Source organism: Callorhinus ursinus, unplaced genomic scaffold, assembly GCF_003265705.2.
Source record: "Callorhinus ursinus isolate GAN/ISIS: 27379988/994484 unplaced genomic scaffold, GSC_fseal_2.0 scaffold61, whole genome shotgun sequence".
Classification (NCBI taxonomy): domain Eukaryota; kingdom Metazoa; phylum Chordata; class Mammalia; order Carnivora; family Otariidae; genus Callorhinus; species Callorhinus ursinus.
Genome location: NW_027397123.1, coordinates 7,619,092 through 7,638,925, shown reverse-complemented (window position 1 = coordinate 7,638,925; position 19,834 = coordinate 7,619,092). Strand labels below are relative to the sequence as shown.

Sequence of the window (19,834 nt, the reverse complement as noted above, 5' to 3'; positions counted from 1 at the left end):
TAAATTTAAATTCTAAAAAGAACAAAACATATAGACTTTATTTTGCAGATTCATTTCCAACTTTGGTGCCATTTATTCTTTACATGCAGATTTAAATTTCCCATTTTGTAGCATCTCCTTCAGCTTGAATAACATTTTAAAGCATTTTGTGCAGTACAGATATTCTAACAATAAATTTTAAAAACTTTCATTTGTTAGAAAATAGCTTTATTTCATCCTCATTTGGGGGTAATCTTTGATGGAAATAAAATCTCGGTTGACAGAAAATTGTTTTCTTTTCCGTTTTAAAAATATAATTCAATTGTTGCTTAGTCTCTGTTATTTCAGATGTGAAGTCAGCAGTCAGTTTTTCTCATTTTTCCCCTGTACATAATGCTTATTTTTTTATCTGGCTCTTTTCAAGATTTTCTTAGCTTTGGTTTTAGGCAATTTGACTCTGATGGCTTACTTTATATTTATCTTTCTTAGAGCTGGCTAAACTTTTCTAACTTAAGTCATTACATTTTATCCAATTTGCTAAGTTTTCAGTCATTATTTCTCAAAATTTTGATCTGCCCATTATCATTGTCTTCTCAATCTGGGACTGCAATTCTGTGTTGGCAAGATTTTTTTTGGTCTCAATATCCCTTTACATTATTTGAAAATTCCAGGAACTCCAAAGAAGTGGAGGTATATCTATTGATATTTACTATATTAGAAATTACAGCTGAGAACTTCTTAAATATATTGACCTATTGACCTACTTACTGACTTTTAGAGGAAGAAGAAGAGGAAGTGGGGAAGGGGAGATGGCCCTTACATGTTTCACATAAATAATATTCTTAAAGGAAAATCCATATTTAGAACGACTTTAATGAGAAGAACGGCATGATTTCATATTTTTACAGAGAAGTTTTCTGGCTTAATAAATAAAAGACAAGTAGGGTCTCATATCTGACTCTGCATCAGTCGGTTGTGATACAGTACATCATGTAGCCTCTGGACAACCGCACTGTATACTCAGAAATGAATGGAAGTAGAAAGGTCAAGTAACCACACAAGACTGCTCTTGTACCATCACCATTCAGACCTAATCTCTCTGTTCCGATTTCAATCCTTAGCAGCTGCTCTCTGATAAGCTTTGGGCAATCTCCATACACGTGCAGCCTGGCCTTTGGCCATGAACTTAGGTGGCAACCCCCACCCCACCATACACATACACAGTTCCCTTTCTCTGATGTTCCACTGGGCAAACTCTAGGTACTTGAGGTGACCCAAACTCTGACCAGTGTCTCCTCAGCTTAGCAGGCCTGCTGTGCTCTGTTCAGACACCAGCTTTACTGTGCTATGTTTGTAATTTTTCCCCATGCAGAGGGCTAAGTGACCAGGGTGCTTATCTCTTGAATTTCCCTTCTTTCAGGAATCACTGTTCTATGTTATCTATTTTCTATTGCCTGAAAACTGTTGTCATATATTGTGTCTAGTTTTATAGTTGTTTGTGGCAAAAGAATCAGTCTGGTGCCAGTTACTTCATCATGGTTAGAACTGAAAGTCTTCCATGTTTTTAATATTGCCCATAAAACTTGAAAAAAGTGTAACATATCTATGAGCATATACAGCTCATGGGCCACCTGTTGGAGACTCCTGGTCTATATTCTTGCTTTTCAAAATGTGGTCTTAAAGGAGCAGCATCAACATCACCTGGGAGCTTATAGGAAATGCAGAAGCTCAGGTCCCAGCCCAGACATGCAGATTCAGAATGTGCACTTGAACAAGATCCAAAGGTGATTTTATGGTCATTGACATTTGAAAAGATCTGGTCAAAAGTTTCTGCATTAGCTGTCTGTGTTTCCTAAACTGATATTAAGAATCACCTAGAATACTTGCCAGGATATATTCCCAAGCACCATCTGACCCACTGAATCAGAATGGCTAAGATAGTGATACTTATCACCAGGGAAGCTTGGGGAATATTGAGCTATTCCATAAACCTGTGAGGTTCATTGGACCCACATGTTTTGCTTCCATTATGGGATCTGCCCTGTGGTACCACCTTGATTTGACTCCAACTAGACACTAATTCAAAGGGTATAATCCACATAGATAACTACATGGGTAATCTTATTTTCCCAAGGAACTATTAGGCCATACTTTTTAAATGCCTTACTTACCTACTGAGGTAGCCAGTGGGTCTCCTTTCACACATGACAACTCTGGTTTTCAAATCTTCACTTCAAATTTGCCTCTTCTAGAGAGCTCTCTGAAACCAACCTCTCTAACACCTTCAAAAAAAAAATAAGAATGTTCATATAGCTATAGGTCAGGTTATAGGGTTATTCACTTTGTGTGGACTAAGAGAAGTATATTATAGTACTTTATATTTGTCACTTACCAATTTTTCTCCACTACATTTAGAGGAACCACAACCCTAATTTGCTTAGTCTGATCTTAGCACAATTACAGTCTTGGCACCTAGCATATTCCTAATTCATGCTCTTAACCCATGATTATACTGCTACCCATTTGCAAACATCACTTAAAACAAGTCTGTGGAGTTTTTGCCTTAGTCACTCCTATCATCTATCCACTCGCCCCTGGGTTAGGCTGTGTAGACTAGGTCCCCCTGTATCTCACCAATCATCATATCAGGCATCATATCCTATATCATATAATGTTCAGAATGTTCCCGGGTCAGAGGGAGGTGAGCAGGGGAGCCAGCTGTCGCAGCGGTGACCATCCAGCTGCCTGCATATGGGATAAGTGATCTCAAATAGCAGAAACAGAGGTGATGGGGGTAGAAGCATGTCCACCCGACACAGGATACCATCCTCAGGGGCTCCATGCCTCCTTTGCCAAGGTCAGGCGTGTGCAGATGATATGGGGGAGCAGCTGACTCATGTTCATCGAGCAGTGGGAATGGGAGCTGAATCCCCTCTCTGTGACCTTATTAAGCGTATTTCACCTTGCCAACTCTGCTTTCCTCATCTGCATTTGGAAACTTGATGTATCTACATTCAATCATGATTTCTTATGTTTGATGCGTAGGGCAGCAGAATACACTGCTGCTTGCATCCTAGAGGCTGCCATGTAGACTTATTTTGAAGCAGAACTGAGTTTTAGGTATTAAGGGCCTAAACATGTGCATAATGATTTCACTCCACTTTTAGTGATATTGTTAAGTATTTGCATTCAGGGATATTATTTGAAACTTTATATATAACAATGACAACATAAAATTAACCTAAGTCCCACTATGGAGGATTGTCCAAATTATGATCTATCCATGTGAAAAGATATTATACAGCCATTTGAACTACAAAGAGACGTTAATAGCATTAGAAAATGCTCACAAATTAAAGCACCCAAATAAAAACACTACATAATTTTGTTATGTGTATAAAATATATAAGAATATATTCTGGATGACGGTGTTAATTATAAGTGATTTTAAAATTGTTTTCTCGGGAGCCTGGGTGGCTCAGTTGGTTAAGCAACTGCTTTCGGCCCAGGTCATGATCCTGGAGTCCCGGGATCGAGTCCCACATCAGGCTCCCTGCTCGGCGGGGAGTCTGCTTCTCCCTCTGACCCTCTTCCCTCTCTATCTCTCATTCTCTCTCTCTCAAATAAATAAATAAAATCTTTAAAAAAAAATAAAATAAAATAAAATTGTTTTCTCTATGTTCTATATGTTTGATTGTTATAAGTCAGGAGAAAAGGAAAAAATAAAGTCTTATTTTAAAAAATTTTTCTATTCTAAAAAAAATTAAAAAAAAAAATTCTAATCCAAGGATTAGAATCTGAGGGTCTGGGTTTGAGTCCTGGTTTCAATATAGGCTGTGTGACCTTGAGTAAGAGAAGTTTGCAAAGTGGGGGAAACTTGCCTCCCCTTTCTTATTGGATGGGTGAGCAGCTAAAATAAGATGATGTGCAGGAAATAGCCATGCGGAAGAAAAATGGCAAAATAGAAGGGCCATTGCGCCTGTGAATTAGATGAAGAAACAAGAAGCTATTCTTATAAGAAATGTTGGTGCTGATAAGATTTCAAGTTGCCATTATCTTCTTCAACCCTACTTTAAAAGAGACAAAAAAGAAAGAGAAAGAGAGAGAGGAAGGGAGGGAGGGAGGGGGTAAGGAGGGAGAGAGGCGAGGGAGGGGGAGTGTATTTCCTGCCTTCAACCAAGGGGCAGGAGCCATTCCCTCTCCTGAGATGCCCAAGAAGACATCAGCATTCATTGCAAGTGGTGTGACACCCAGGACAGCCACTTTGAAATGTGTTTGCAATATTTACTTAACTGCAAAAGGTGAATGTCCTAAGATGCAACAATCCTACTTTGCTGCAGGCCTCTGGGGAGATATTTGCACATGTGCATGAGATGGCTGTGCATTCTTTTTAGGTTCTGCACCACATAGACTGGGCTCTCTAAAACAATACTGAGACACTACTGCTTTTATAGTTGAACTGAAAGGTAGTGAATGAATATGTACTGACATGAAAAATCTCCAAGAGTTGTTTTTTGTTTTTTGTTTTTTTAGATAACCAAACTGACAGAGTGTAGACCATGAAACCATCTATATAATGATAACTTGAAACATCACATTTCTAATTTCTGTGGGTGTATAAAGGCATAGGAAGTTTGGAATGCTTCAGACCAATTTGACAATAGTGGTTAGATTTGGGGCTGGGAGGGATGTGTAGAGGGAAAAATGTACTTTACCTATATTTAAGTTGGTTTTTCAAAAACAGTATGTTCATATATTACCAGTGCAATTAAAATTAACTTAAAAGTAAAGTTAAAGTAGCTGGCAAAAATAATTACAGGTAGTTGTTAATTGAACAAATAAATATACCATGGACAACTGCAACCAGGTTTTTCATTGTTGGAGAACAGGGTTATAAAATTGGAAAAGGGAGGTGGAGATATACTAGTGTTTGATTGGAGTCGAAGGTGTTAAGTACGAACTCGTGGTTTTAAAAAAGGACAGAAACATCACATTTCTAATTTCTGTGGGTGTATAAAGGGGGAAGGGAGGGAAGAGAGGTAGGGAGAGAGAAAGGGAGAGAAATGTCATACATATACATACAGAGAGCCTAGAAGCAATGACACCCCAGTGGCAATGAGCACACCTAGCACCCAGATCTTGGTTTCTATATGCCATTCTCCACCAAAGGGAAACAGGGCACCTTAAAGAAATGGCTGATTCTGGTTCTGGGACAGGGAAAATACAAGATGAGCCTTAGAATATCTTCTTATGCCAAAAAGGAAGGAAATGTTCAGAGAACAATGCGGACACGTCAAAAGGACAAAGAAATCAGTTTGAAAGGATTCCCACTCGTCACATCTGAGACCATTCTAGCATCAAAATTAATAATGATAGAGAACCATAAGACATTGGATGCAACAAAAATCCATGAGTTACATTGATATAAAATAATAAGGGGAAAAGTGGGGGAAAGATCTTCCTTAGAGTAGAAAGACAATTAGTTAATGTAGAAAGAATAATAGAATCAGGAAAAGTACCTTCAGGCAACCTTCAACACGATAATAATTGAATCAACCAAGAATCATCAACAGATGCCAAAATAAGTGGATGAACATTTGAGGGGTAACTGGATATTCACATAGTCTCAAAATATCTCCCCATAAACGACTTACTAATTACAAAGGGAAGAGTGTAACTTAAGTATGGAGACACCCCTCAACACCGCTCTAACTGAGGGGTCCAGGTCAGCATGGCTGACCCAGGACAAACCCACATCCTGTGCCGCCCGATGGGACCCGCCGAGAAGAACAAAGCACCTGCGGTGGTATTTCTGCCCATAATGCACTATCTGAATCCAATCCTAACAAAACATCAGACAAACCCAAACTGAGGACATTCTGCAAAGTAACCTGCCTGTGGCATGAACACAAGAGAAGCTTGAGGCACGGCTTCCCTGTTAAAGGAGGCTGGACACACGTGAGAACTAAGGATAGCACATGTTCTGGAGTTTTCTTTCTCTGTAAAGGACATTATTCAGATAACTGACCAAATCGAAATAAAACCTGTGGATTAGGTAAGGGGCATTGTATGGATTTCAATTTCCTGATGTTTGTTTATTTTCGGATTCCTGTGGTCACACAAGTGAATGTCCTTGCTTGTAGAACATCCTTGCTGAAGTATTTAGGGGGTAAAAGAGCATCTTGTCTGCAATTCATTCTCAAATGGTTCAGATAAGTCAGAATGCACGTGCGTGCACATAATTACAGTGTGCAAGAGAGAGACAGGAATGAGAGGAAGAGAGAGGGAAAAAGAGAGGGGGATAAATCTGGGAAAATGCGAACAATTGAGGCATTCTTGCAACTCTTCTGTAAGTCTGAAATTACAAACTTAAAAGGAAATTTTAAAGGGTAAAGGAGTTAGAATAACTTGCAGCAGACAACCAAGGTCTCCGACCCAGAGTCAGGGTCAAAACTCACTCGGCCAATCCTGCAGGGAGGCTGAATAAACAGAATGCTTGAGAATCTGGGTCCAAATCTGGCCGAGGGAGAGGCAATAGAGAGTAAGACCCCCAAAGCCTCGGTTTCAAAAATAGGACTATTCATCCTGAATTATGGGCGCGTTGGGGCCACAGAGTGACACGGTACATGAGCAGGTGACACTGAGCCAGGTTCCGCGAACGTGCTCAGTGCATATGAACCATGTCCAGTCCCTGCTCTCAGCGCCGCCCCCCCCAAGTCCATCCCTGAAATATGATGGAGATGAAGTCCCCCGAATGCCTAAGAAACAAAGAAAAAGCACAACGGAGGTCCCTAGCCTCTGCCCAAGAAGGCCAGTCAGTGTCCCATTTGATTGTAGGGAGCTTTTTCATGAATAAAGTTAAAATCTGTAAACCACCCAAGAGCTTCAGTTATCTGAAAAATGCTTTGTCCCCACCAGAGGATGTGGGGAAAGAGGTCACTTATTTAAAGAAACAGGCTATCGTGACCAAACTCTGAACGTCTCAGGCCTCTCCCGGGCCTTTGGATCGAACTCGGGGAAACTGAGAAGTAAAATCAGGAGCCCAGGCTGCTGCAGCCATTGGCACTAGGGGGCAGGCCAGCGGGTTCGCTCCCCTGCAGTGGCCAGCTGAGCGGGTACCCGGGCACAGAGAGCAGGACGGCGAACTTCGCACACACAGAAACACACACTCCACTGCACCGTGCGTAAATGCACATGCATGCACACCGATGACAAGTGCGCACGCGTGTGTGTACAGGGAAACTTGATCCACAGAAATAGAATACAGAAAAATCAAAGTACATTTAAATTCTCAGGCAGTTTAACTCTTTCTTTCATTGGCAGGAAAACTTTCAGTGTTTGCAGAAACCCGAAAACGCCTCCGCAGACCCCTGCTGTCCTCAGCACAGAGTCCGAACACCCACGGGGCGGGATAGAGGGAGGACTCAGAGGTGGGGTCAGGCAGCCTGCTGCCCCTTGCTCTGGCCGTGTGACTCTGGCCGAGTACTTAAACTCTGGAGCCCCAGCATCCTCCTGGGTAAAATAAAGACAGCAGCACCCATGTCCTTGTGCCATCGTGCAGATCGCGGGTAACATGCAGCATCCCGGAAGATGCCCCGTGGTCAATCATAGCAGTGATGGTGATTATCATTACCATCTGCTTCTCAGGCAAGAGCACCCAGAAAACATCCTCCTGGAGCCTACTTCCCTTGGTCTCAGAGAGGAGAACGGGGTCATTACTGATGCACGAGCTCCCATGCTGCACACACCAGGCGCCCGGCTCTTGTTGAGGGAACGCATGGATGAGCACACCACAGTTTTTGGAAATCTTCAAGGCACTGGAGGAAATTCTTCTAAGTTCTCTTAAAAATAGTTTTCAAACGCATCTATGAGCATGGATTTCCTCCCGTTCCTGCAGCAGACATTGTATTACCCTTGAGTCTAAATCATCTTTTCCGTTTTCCTTACAAAAATCTTCCCTGACAGCCAACAGAACATATTCTTCTTCTAATTGTTGATTTGCCTTTCACAAACACCGGTGGATCTCCCCATCTCTAATCCTCTATGCTCATTCATTAGCTATCAAGTGCGGCTTTTTGGAACAATTATACTGTGCCCCACTGTCAGCTCCTTGTGCAGGTAGAGGATACATCCTGACTCCTTGCACAGGACGTAAATTATTGCTGGCACACCAGCACCTGAAGAATGATTACACCCAGCGCACAGTTAAATAATGGATGCTTAGCACGGTGCATTGTAATAAGCAAAAGATATGAAATATCTACTATTCTAAGTGGAATATGCTAAGTATTTTTTAATAATAAAACCATTTTGGGGAAGACAGGCTATTGAATCATGGTCCCCGGAAGAGACACCCCATGTGTCAGCTCTTTTGCAGAATCTGGCGAGCACTGTCACCTCATCTGTGAAATGGGAACAGTAGCTACACCCTTCCTTGCGCAGAGGTGTTGCAGGTGAAGACTTAGCACCGAGCCCGGCGCGTAGTAGGTGCTCAGTAAACAACCGTAGCTGCTGTAGTCTGAGGAGTGGGCTGGCCTGTGGGAGGACCAGCTGGAGCACCTCTTACCTGGGCTGCATCGGGTTCAGCGCGTGACCACAGGGAGAGACCAACACTTTCACTTCCACTAGTGAGCTGAAGGCAGGATCTGCTTTGCCACCAAATATGGTGGACGGTTCTGGAGCACTGGGAAGAAATGGAGGGCGGATGACACTTGAAGCCTTCTCTCTCCTTGAGAAGCCCAGAATAAATGGAGCTTCTGGGACAGTACAGTGCTCAGACCTGGGCAGCTGGGGCCCCTCCCCTGAGCCCTGTGCTTTAGAGGGTCCTTCCCTGATCCTCGTCACACGGCCACCTCGAGCCTGCACCCTCCCTGTCTTGGAGCATACTCCTGGACCTGGGACCCCGGCGTCCTTGCTGTGTGGCATTGAACCCTCATCCAGGGCTTACAGAGTCCTCAGCCCTGGGCCCGGGCTCCTGAGCATCAAGCATGCCACTGGTGTACACTGAGCCCCAGGGAGGTGAAGTGCAGGGACTAGATGCCACCGGGACAAGTTACATGGGATGGTCACAAACACACACTGGGGGGGGAGTCAGGCAGGCAATGGGGAGGCCCTGCTGCAGCTCCATGGAGACCTGTACTGCGCTGAGGGTGAGGGACACATCCAGAAGGTGGCTGATGCAGAGGGCTTCGGGGTGTGCAGTGCTGCTCTAGGCCAGACGAGGCACTGGGTGCTTCGGACACATTTTCTCACTCATTCCCCTCCTAGGACCGTGGGCTGGGATTAAGAGCATGGACTCCAGGGCTGTGCAGCCTGGGTTTAAGTCCTGCTCGGTCTTTGCCCTAGCTCTTGATCTCCAGAATTAACGCCTCTGTATTGCAGCTTCTCCATCTGCAAAATAGGAAGAAGCCAGTTACTAGTTCGTGGAGCTGCTGGGGGTGAAGGAGAGAAGTACCAGCCGCCAGCTTAGCTGCGGTCACACTCCAACACGTTTTAGCCCCCTTATTGTTAAGCCCATTTTACAGAAAATCAAGCTGAGACTCAGAGATTCATTTACTCTCTGGGAAGCAAGAGAAGTGGTCCTTCTACTTCTAGAACTGCTCCTCATTCTGCCCTCACCCCTGAGACATGAGTGCCAGGTGCTTGGCACCTCTCCAGGGGGCACCTCTTTGGCCCTCCAGACTAGCTCATTTGGTGTTCCAGATGGTGCTGAGAGAGAGAAAGTCCTTCCTGCTCTCACTCCTGCTGGGCAGGTGAGGAGGGGCTGACACAGAGGCAGGGCTGAGCACAGCTGGCTCTGCAGGCTCTAGAGCCTTCTGGAGCCATCCCACCGCACTCTCCCACCCACTGCAGTGCTGATGCTGGAGCCCATCTCCGTCCACATGGCTTCTCACCAGCACTCCGTTCAGAGTGTGCCCTGGACACAGCCCACCGCGGTCCTCGGAAGAGGCTGGAGTGCTGTGGGTTCCTCTAGGGCTTGAGGCTGGCGACTCTCCTTCTGCCTCCCGAAACATCCCTGGGCACCAGGTGCATAGTAGGGCACTGCGCTGCTGAGGAGTCTGCAGAGGTTTCTGACGCCTCCAAGCCTCAGTGTCTGCATAAGCTTCCCGAGGCTGCCACAACAAGTTGCCAGAAACTCGGTGCCTTCAAACAATAGAAATCTAATCTTCCACAGTTCTGGAGACTAGAAGTAGGAAGGCAAGGCGTTGGCAGGGTCGTGCTTTCTCAGGAGGCTCTAGGGGAGGATTTGTGTCTTGCCCCTTCTAGCTTCTGGTGGCTGCTGGCTTTCCTGGGTTTGTAGCCACGTCACTCCAAGCTCTGCCTTTGGCTTCACACTGCTGTCTCCTCTCTGTGCCTCTTACAAGGACACTTGTCATTGGAGTTAGGGCCCATCGAATAATCTGGGGGGGGGTGGTCCCTTTATCTCAAGACCCTCAACTTACTTATATGTGCAAAGACCCTTTTTTTCCCAAATAAAGTCACATTTACAAGTGCCTGGGATTGGGATGTGGACATATCATTTTGGGGATCACCATCCAGCACACTACGGTGTCTTCATCTATAAAGCAGGTGCAACGTTGTATCAGCCTCACAGCATTGGGGTGGGGATTCTACAACATAATGTATATTAGCCAAGTGGTTACAATTCTAACTGTATTTACTATAGCCTCCCTGCACACAACAAAACGTGTAGGTAAAAACAAAGTCGGTGGATCTTCACAGAGTCCTGGCTCACTTTAAACAGCTGTTTTTTTTTTTTTTAAGATTTTATTTATTTATTTGAGAGAGAGAGCACGAGAGGGGGGAGGGTCAGAGGGAGAAGCAGACACCCCGCCGAGCAGGGAGCCCGATGCGGGACTCGATCCCAGGACTCCAGGATCATGACCTGAGCCGAAGGCAAGTCACTTAACCAACTGAGCCACCCAGGCGCCCCTGGCTCACTTTAAATGTTTACTTGCGCCCCTGGCTCACTTTAAATGTTTACTTGTTTAGTTGAACAGAAGCAATCCTTAAATGTCGTTTGCAAACTTGGGGTAAGGACGTTCATGGCAGAGGCACGGGGTACCCCCTACAGGTCCCAGCACAAGGCGTTCCCCGGGGGCAGGGAGAAGCATGGCCACTAGAGAGGCTTTGCTATCATTCGTGGGCTGCCTCCATCAGACTGGCAACATACGCGGATGGGATATAACAGCTGAGGTTTACAAAACACACATGCACTTTTGGAGGACAACCTGGCAGTGCATCAACACTTCAAATGCATGTCCCTTTGTTCCAGCTCAGCCCCCGTCAGGAAAGTGTCCTGCAGGAAGAAGAGCGGGCCGGTACAGAGATACGTGTCCAAGGATGTTTGCTGTGGTGCTGCTCGTAATTGCGGGGCGGTGGGGGGGGGGGGGGGGGGGGGGACGAGATGGGAAGAGAGAGCCAGTGAGAGAGCAGGCAGGGAGAAAGGGAGGAGAAGAATAAAAGAAAGGAAAACTGCAGGAATGTCCTCTGTGGAGGAATGGCCGAATGCCCAAAGATGCCCCCAAACTCCATGCTTCTCTGCAGGGCTTAGGGGGTGAGGGCCTGAGAAGGTGAATCCTCAACACGGGCCAAGTGATCACACTCTTACGCGAAACAAGAGTCCGAGCAAGTGTCCTCGTGCACACATAAGCATAGCGTGATGATGCACTCTAGATCCACAAGTGTGTGCAAGGGCCTGGCAGCTCACCAATCTGCCTTCGAGCCGCGGCCCCTGCTGGGAAGAAATGGGGGTGGAGAAGGGGTTTTAACTTTCTATTTCTGCCAAGTGTCGATATTTCCCAGCAAGGATGGCAAAGAGAGCTTACCAGCGTAATCACAAAATTAAGTAAATTTCCTTACCCAGATTTGCAGGCAATTCATCTGTTCAGCTGCACAGGACCTGGAGGCTCAGAGGGGACAGCCGGAGGTGACTGAAGCAGAGAGAGCCCCTGCCCTTCTCTGAATGCCACTCCTAGACCCCCAATCCGTAGCGCAAGGAGGCTCAGGAGGTGGCCCCCTTGCTAATTCTCCTGTAGGGGTTTGGGGACTTTGCCAGGCAGGTCCTGGGCAGCTGGTGGGTCTTGACTGGGAGACTGAGTCACCCACCAGGAGACCCATGAGGACAAACAGGGGGCGGCGAGGCCATGCCTGCTTGGGGGGGTGTGCTTGGCGCCAGGTCCCCGTGCTCAAGGGTGCGCTCCCCTCGGGCCGGGACACAGCAAGGCCTGAGGAGGAGGCAGGAGTGAATCACCACAAAGCTATGCCAACAGGTGCAGTGAAATCGTGATACGCTGGGAACGGAGCTGGCTGGGCCGCTCAGCGCCAATCCCTAGGGAGGCTCGCTCCCTCCCAGAGTGGCCGAGGGCTGGCCTTCGTATTTTGTATTTCCGAGGCTTTGTTTCTCCACAATGGAAGCATTTCTGAGCTCCTGCCTTTGTAAACAGATACTGCTCAGCAAGGCGGGTGATTCCCAAGCTGTCTCGGCTCTCCGCTTTCTCGTATTTGGGAGGAGTAGCCTTCAAGTTCTAGCTGTTGCCCCATGTTGCCGTGTGACACACGGGGGCCAAGTCACCTGCCTGGGCTCTGGCCTGTTCCCTGCAGCCTTGGTCAAAGGGGCTGGCCCACCTCCCAGGACTACTGGAGGCAAGAGTTCTCCAAAAGGCACACTTGAATCTGCTTATTCCTGCCCGAGAGCCGGTGGCAGGGGGGGGGGGGGTTCCCTCCAGGCAGGAGGGCAGCTTAAATTTGAGGCTGCCAGGAAGGACTATGGAGTCTAAGAGCCAGCAGTCATGGTGGGCCACACCTGGATCAGGAGGGCACGGGGCAGGTGGCTCAGCAGGAGGGGCTGAGGGAGCTTCCAATGGGGGGAGATGGGTGCTGGCCCAATTGTCTCCTGATGAGGGAAAGTCTAGGTTTCCTCTCCTGAGGCAGGGCCTGGGGCTTTCTGGAAAAAAGATAAAGAAGGTCTGCTCTGTGGTGCCATGTTTTCCTGGCACTCTAGAGACTGGAAAAGGGGAAATGAAGGAGATGAAATTTCAGCCATCCAGACGCAGTTTGGGAACCCTGACCAAATGTCCCAGAGCTTGCTGAGCTCCCCTCCACCCTCAGCAGGGGCTGGTGGTTCATCCAAATAGCACACATCTGGGGTGAGGGCTGGCGCCAGGGAAACGCGTCCCTGAGGCTGAGAGGGCCCCGCCGATCTGTTGCTCTGAAGCCCCAGCTGCTATGGGAGCAGGAGGAGCCTGAATCCCCCAGATCCCCAGGCCCTGCTCATCACTCACCACGGGCTGCAGAAATGTGGTGTCTCCAGAACAAGTTCGCTGCTGGCCTGGGGACTCGTGTCTCCCCTGAGGTCACGTCTGGGCCTATTTGCAAGTCACTGCTCCCACGGCAGAGGGCTATGCCCTTTCTCGGGGGCATGGCAGGGCCATGGGGCTGACATGTCCACACTTGCCACTCACATCACCCACCACAGCACCTGTCACCACCGCCACTCCCTCGTGGTGCTGTGCGGTCTGAGCCGGGGCCACAGTCACCCACAAGCTTCCGGCGTCCAGGGTGTCAGCGCACCCTCCAAGGGGAATGGTGGCAGAGGAACTCTGTGTTCTTCCTCTGGTGGACAGGGAATTCCTTCTCCTTAGGAATCCAGGGGCAGATTGCTGCATCTGAAGGCAGTGCCTGGGTCCGGCCCCAACACCTAGGAGAAGCAGGTACCCACCGCCCGTGGAATTGCACCTGGTGGCGGCAAGAGCTGGTGCTGAGATGAGTAAGGCTGTCCGTCCTCCGTTCACAGCTTTAGGAAGAAGTCTCAACTTGGACCCAGGTGCTAGGAGACGAGATCACCCAGGGCAGGAAGTGACAGCCCATCAGAGCATGGTGGTGGGGGTGAAGGTGGGGTACAGGGGCTGGGGGAGGAGAGCCGAGGGGCAGCTCCAGATTCAGGGGCACCCAGATCTGGCTAGGCGGCCATTCTCTACCACCCCTGGCATGGGGTCTGACCCTGCCATTCAGCCTCCTAGAGGCTCAGCTCCCCCTCCCATGAAATAAAGTAGCTCCACCTCATCGGCTTGTTGAGGGACGGCAAGAGTAACAGGTGTCGAGGGGGTTGCCTGGGAACGGGCTCCCGCAAACCCGGCACAGCGGCTTTGCTGTTAGGTCCTCGCTGCATGGGGAAGAATCCCTTTACAGCTCAGAGCAATCTACACACGTGTCTTCCACACACATGCTCGCCACCTTTGCCAGGTGCCAGAAAGAGAAAGACTCGGCCCCCAGGTGCTCTCGGGCTAAGGTAGAGACTTACCTGTAAGCAGATTGCAACACAAAGTAGCGACAGATGTTTGCCCAGGGGGCCTCAGGAGTGAGTGATTGTGCCTGGGGGTGCCCCAGGGGCGTTGAGGCAGCATCACTCGGAGGCTGTAACAGACACAGCAAAAACAGGTACCAAGTTGTTCTTTTTTTTTTTCTTTAACTAGACAATCCTTCATTTTCCATTCATTCATCATTTCTTGATTATCTCCTATATGCCAGGCAGAGAGAAGGTCCCCAAGGATAGAGACAGCTCTCCATTCAGAGGAAGTAACATTACCTAAGGGACAGAGGCTTCCCTGGCCCAGAGTCGCCTTTAGTCATCTGCGCTCTCAGCACCACGACAACCCCGAGGTGCTGCGGGGTAAGCCAGAGGTAGCCTCCCACTGGACTATGGCCCTGCTCCAGCTAACGGCCCCGCCCATAGCCCCCAGCACAGTGCGGGACACAGGGCAGAGGCTCAGTAAACACATGTTGATGGCCCTGTCAGCTGAGTCAGCTGGGAGGGAGGGCACATGGCCTTTGGTGTGGGGAGTGCTCCAGGGAGGGTGGGGGTCAACGGTTTCAGGAAGCACTAGTAGGAAAGCCTAAGGTGGCTACCCAGACCCCAACATGCAGATGGACTGCAGATAGGCATGCCCTCGGGAGGAAGGACACGGAGCAGAGGAAATGGTATAAGCCAAGGCACAGAGGTATCCAAAGGCATGGGCTATTCAGGGTGGCTGGGAAGAAGTAGAAGGTACTGGAGGGGCTGCATGCTACGAAGCCAAGCCCAGACACGGGATAGCTGGCTTGGCAAACCCAGCTGACACGCACTGAGCGGTGCTCACCCCCTTTGGTGCCTTAGCCAGGGTACCTCTGAAGGCAGACCTGAGGCCATGCTGCGTATGTGAGTACTTTCTGTGGGAACATTACCCTGGGAGCAGAGCTGAAGGACTGGGGAGCAGAAAAGGCAGAGGCACTTACAGGTGCCTAATCCAATTGGCCAGTGCTGTGGGCGACGGGAGATCCGTCCCATGACGGTCAGAGTGGCCCTACGAGCAGCTAACGTGCTGCAGAGCAAGACTGTGGGGGACTGAGTGCCAAGCAAGTTCTGTGGGGTCACAAGCAGCAGCATCCAGATACATCAGGGCAGGAAGCAAGGGGCCCGGGGTAAGTCCTGGTCAGTCTGCTCCCAGGAGGACCTGGCCAGTGCCGGTGCAGAGCGGTCCTGCAGGACGGCTGGAGTGTGTGCTGGGGCAGAGAGCTCGAAGCAGCACATGCAAGGTGCTACTATGCACGGTTCAGAGAAAAGCAAGAGCTGACAGTCCCAGCTGTGTGCCATGGGCCTTTGCCTTGGACTAGATTTCCCAGACTCTGGGCCAAGGATTTAGGGCAAGTAGCTGACTTGGGAAGGTGCAGGGAAGACAGGTCGGGTTTCGGGGAGGGAATGCACGCAGTCATGGGTGCGTTAATGGGGGCAACCAACAAAATGGGTATACCGGGAGCTTCATCCCATGGGAAGACTCGGGAAGACACATCTCAAATTTGTCCCTCTCAGGAGTGAGGAGTAGGGACATTGCCACACCACTTCTTGTCAGTCACTGGTTGGGAGCCACATCCAGGGATGTCAATTCCCTGGCATTTGGGCCAGAGATCGGGAAAGAGTAGCTCTCTGGGGTTTTGGACAAAGTTCTCAGGCACAGAAATGCAGATTCCAAATGTTCTGTCCAACAATGCCCTTGCCCCAGCCCTCACCCCTAGGGCACCAGAAATGGACAACTGCCTCTCGTGCTGGCCAGGACCGGCCACCTTGCAACTGCCTGCCCAGAGTCCTGAGACAGAAAGCGATCACTTCAGTTCAGCAAACATTATATGTCTGTCTCTGTTCTACTTCGGTTTCCTCTGTGGCTGGCATCACCCTCCCAGGCAAGAGATTATATATTTATTAGCTTATTGGATGAGGATTGGTCTCCCCCAGTGACATGCTAAGTCCCCCAAGGACAGGGACTCGGTCTAACCCAGGAGGCATCTTACGTGCCTAGAACTGTGCCTGGCACATGGAAGATGCTCGGCGGTATTTGCGGAATAAAGGCAGGAAGGACCGATGTATGAGACTCAGAGAGCCTAGCCTTCCATCCGTTTAGTCTCCCGGGCAGAAAAGCAGGCCCCTAGCCACACATTAAAACAAGTGGCCCCTCTAGTGTCCCCAGGGGGGTCTTGCACTGGGCTTCCCGTGGCCAGGGCTCATCGCCCGGCACGGGATTCCTCTGGGCACCGTCACGGCCATTTCCAGGCTGGTGGGTGTCCTCTGCGAGTCCCTGCAGAACTGGGCTCCCTGCCCCATCCCACCTCCGGCATCTACCCCGGGACCGACGGCCTCCCTTACGCACGGTCTTCCGTGTAAAGTCATGGCAGTATTCAAAAGGTTAAAGCAGAGTGAACTGTTAATTTTAATGCTTTCTCTAAGCTTCAGTTTTAATAAGCGAAAATGATGTTCTTATTTGCAGTAAAGTGGTGTTATAAAATTCTGTCTGTCAAGCTCATTTTAAAACCATGGAAATAAATGATCTGACAAAATCAGGCTATTAGACAAGTGAGGAAGAGTGATTTCCATAAAAGTAGAGGAGCTGTTCCTTAATTTCACACTTGGTAGTCTTTTGGGTCGACTAAATTTTTAAATAAGTGATAAAATTATATTAGCGCAATTGCATTTTTATAGATTTTTTTGGTCATTGTACTCTTTTTCAATCCCTTTATTTTAACTCAAACTGTTCTGCTGAAAGGTTAGTCTCAACTTATGTTAGCTCGTAACAGTCTGTCCGCACACCTGCACGCCCGCACTCTCGCACGCAGTCCTGGCGGGGTCTGGCGGGGTCTGGCAGGGGCGCACCACACACGGCTGGAAATGGCCACTTCCTGCTGGACACGTGGGGCTGTGGCCCCTAGGTCCGTAGGAGGGCGAGGGGGACGCCGGCGGTACCCGCCAGGGTCGGGAGTGTGCCTGCCCCTGGCTTCTGAGCTCACTCGGTTTTTGCTCAGGATAAGGAAGACAACCAGGAGACCATGTTCTCCAGAAACCCTCATTCTTGCAACTCAGGACGCTGGGTGGGGACAGGACTGGTCAGTGTTTGCACAAGAAGCTGGGAACTTAGGCAGGGAGAGGGAAGGGAGCACATCTGTCATCCTTCATGTGTCTCCCACCAAGCCCACCAGACCCTCTCAAATCATCAGATAGCCAAGACCGGGCTCAGTGTTCTGTCTCAGGCCCTGGGAGAACCCTCGGGCGAGGCCCAGAACTCAGGTCTCCCTTGGGACTGAAACAGGCCCAGTCAGACAGATTGGGTCCGGTTGGGGGAGAAGAGGGGACGGCTCTCTGATCTGATTTTTAATAATTAGAACAGCATGGAAGGTATGGGTCTGTGGCATATTGTCTGCCCTGGCCTGTGCTCATTTCCCAGTTGTAAATGTTGAGAGCACAGACTTTTGCCCTCTGCAGACCAGGCTCACCAGCCTCTGCATTCTCTCAGGAGCAGAGCTCGGGGGCTGGGGCCCCCTGCTCTTTGCCCCAGGCGCTCATGCCCAGTTCTCAGACCCAGCAACTCCTCCCCTCCCCCACCCCGCCAAGCCTGGGTTCCTCTCTTGTCCTTCCCAGGCTTAGCCCCTGTCTGGGTCACAGTCACACTCACCAGCCTCGTCCACATCCAATTCATCTCTTGCAATGGTTTCTCTTGGACATCAACTATGTACAGGCAGTCAGATGACACTACAGAAAGGTCCAGCAATTGGCTGCCCCCTCCCCATCCGTGGATAGGTCTGCATTCAGGGTCTGTGGCCAAACCCGAAGCTCAGAACTCAGCCTCAGCACCCAGCTGGCCTCTGGGTGCGTCCTCCCAGCACGTGTTCACCTCCGGGCAGCCCAGTGCGGCAGTTTGTAAAAACGTGCATTCATTTCCAGGTAGCCCTTCTTCCAGGAGGAAAATGAGCCTCTCTCTCATTAAAAGAGAGAGAACACACATTTGTGGAGCCTCTCCTGTGGACCAGGCACCGTGCTGGGTGAGAATGCAGACCCGCTGTCTATTTTGCTGTGAGGGGTGTGGCGCTCACCTGGGAAACACAGCTCTTAGAACAAAGGAGTATCCTGCTCCAGGGAGGGAATGGCCTTTTGAGAGGCTGGCTGTGAGAGCCCCCACTGAGGAGACTGTGAGCTGGGGAATCAATTCACTCCATGCATTTTTTCATTAATTAAGCAAATGTTTAGTGGGTGCTTTCTGTGTGCCAGGACTCCCCCAGCCTTGGCACTGCCTGGTTGGGGATGGGGGCGGTGTGCAGGCTGTCACGAAGTGGCCAGAAGTGCATGCCCTCCGCCAGCCACCCAACATCTGTCTGACATTCAAGAGAGCATCTTCTGAGCACAGAAGTCAAGCTTTCCTTCTCCACGGAGGCTCCGAGAGGCAACGACGTCGGAGCGCAGGGGAATGGTAAGTCCGAAGTGTTTCCTGGGAAAGAGGAGGAAGTGCCGGTGAGGCACAGCCTGCAGGGTGGCCGTGGAGGGGCAGGGCTGTCTCTCCCTAGGAAGGAAGAAAGAAGAAGTCCAAATTAGTCATGTTGTATTACTTCTTTTTATGGCAATGCTCTGAAAGTCTGCAAATGTCAGCATGTTAATTTACTGTCACTCAGTGATATTATTTCATCCTTTCAAAAATGTGTTTCTTGCATTTTCAGTAGCATACTCCAAGTGTTCTCCATCTCAAAGTTTCTATAGATAGTGCGACTACTTTCACTCTGACCGGTGCCAAAATGTAGAAATTCATCGCTGGCTGTAGCCACATATATGTTACGAGTGGAGTCGGGGACTCGGGTTTCCTGCTTGCAGAGCCCGGGGGAGAGGTCTGATTTTTCTCTCTGTTCTCCTTCTACCACCCCTCGTCCTCCTAAAATGCTCTGGGGTTTCTCTCTCAAGGAACGCGCTGAGATAAATCGAATAGAGAGAAATTTTAAGGAATCAGTCATGGCTGGGTTTGTATATTGAAGCCTGAGCCCTCCCCGTCTCCAGACGCAGCCCACCCCCCACCCGGCTGCTTCTCCTATGGTGGCAAACTTATTTCAAAAATTCTGATGAAACACTTGGTAAATTTTGTTATTCTGTGATGATAATAAATCATTATAGCCTTAAACACTTCTCTAGCTTGGAGCCTCAGCCACAAATTATCTTGTCATTCTGACCAAAACATTCTCCAAAAAAGCTTGACAAGTGCTAAAACCCAGAACATGAAACCATGTGTTGTTGTGAAAGCAAGATTCAGAAATGTCAATTAATTAGATTAAGAGGCTACTTTTAGCTTTACTCGTGTTGCCAAATAACCCTTAAAATACGCATAGCAGTGGAAATCTACCTCCGCGGTACAGTACTTCTGTGCTGAAGGAAGACAATGGATCGGACTAATGGACAGAATTATTGTATCTGTCAGCCTGCTCGAGAGAATGATCTAGAAGCAAATGTCTTGCTTCTTTTTCCACAATGTGGCTTCCCAAGCTGGGTAAATCCTGCCATTTATGAATTCAAGTA

At 49.0% G+C, this 19,834-nt stretch overlaps 1 long non-coding RNA gene across 1 annotated transcript in view; it reads right to left on the bottom strand.

The window, feature by feature from the left end:
- The window catches only part of LOC112810799 (uncharacterized), a 39,164-nt gene that overhangs the window by 15,948 nt on the left and 3,382 nt on the right, over positions 1 to 19,834 (bottom strand). The window contains exons 2-5 of the long non-coding RNA XR_012375977.1: positions 17,955 to 18,836; positions 14,282 to 14,394; positions 13,263 to 13,807; positions 2,151 to 2,261 (exon numbers count right to left, since the gene is read on the bottom strand). This is a non-coding gene — a long non-coding RNA (uncharacterized lncRNA). The remainder of the gene's footprint in view (positions 1 to 2,150; positions 2,262 to 13,262; positions 13,808 to 14,281; positions 14,395 to 17,954; positions 18,837 to 19,834) is intronic.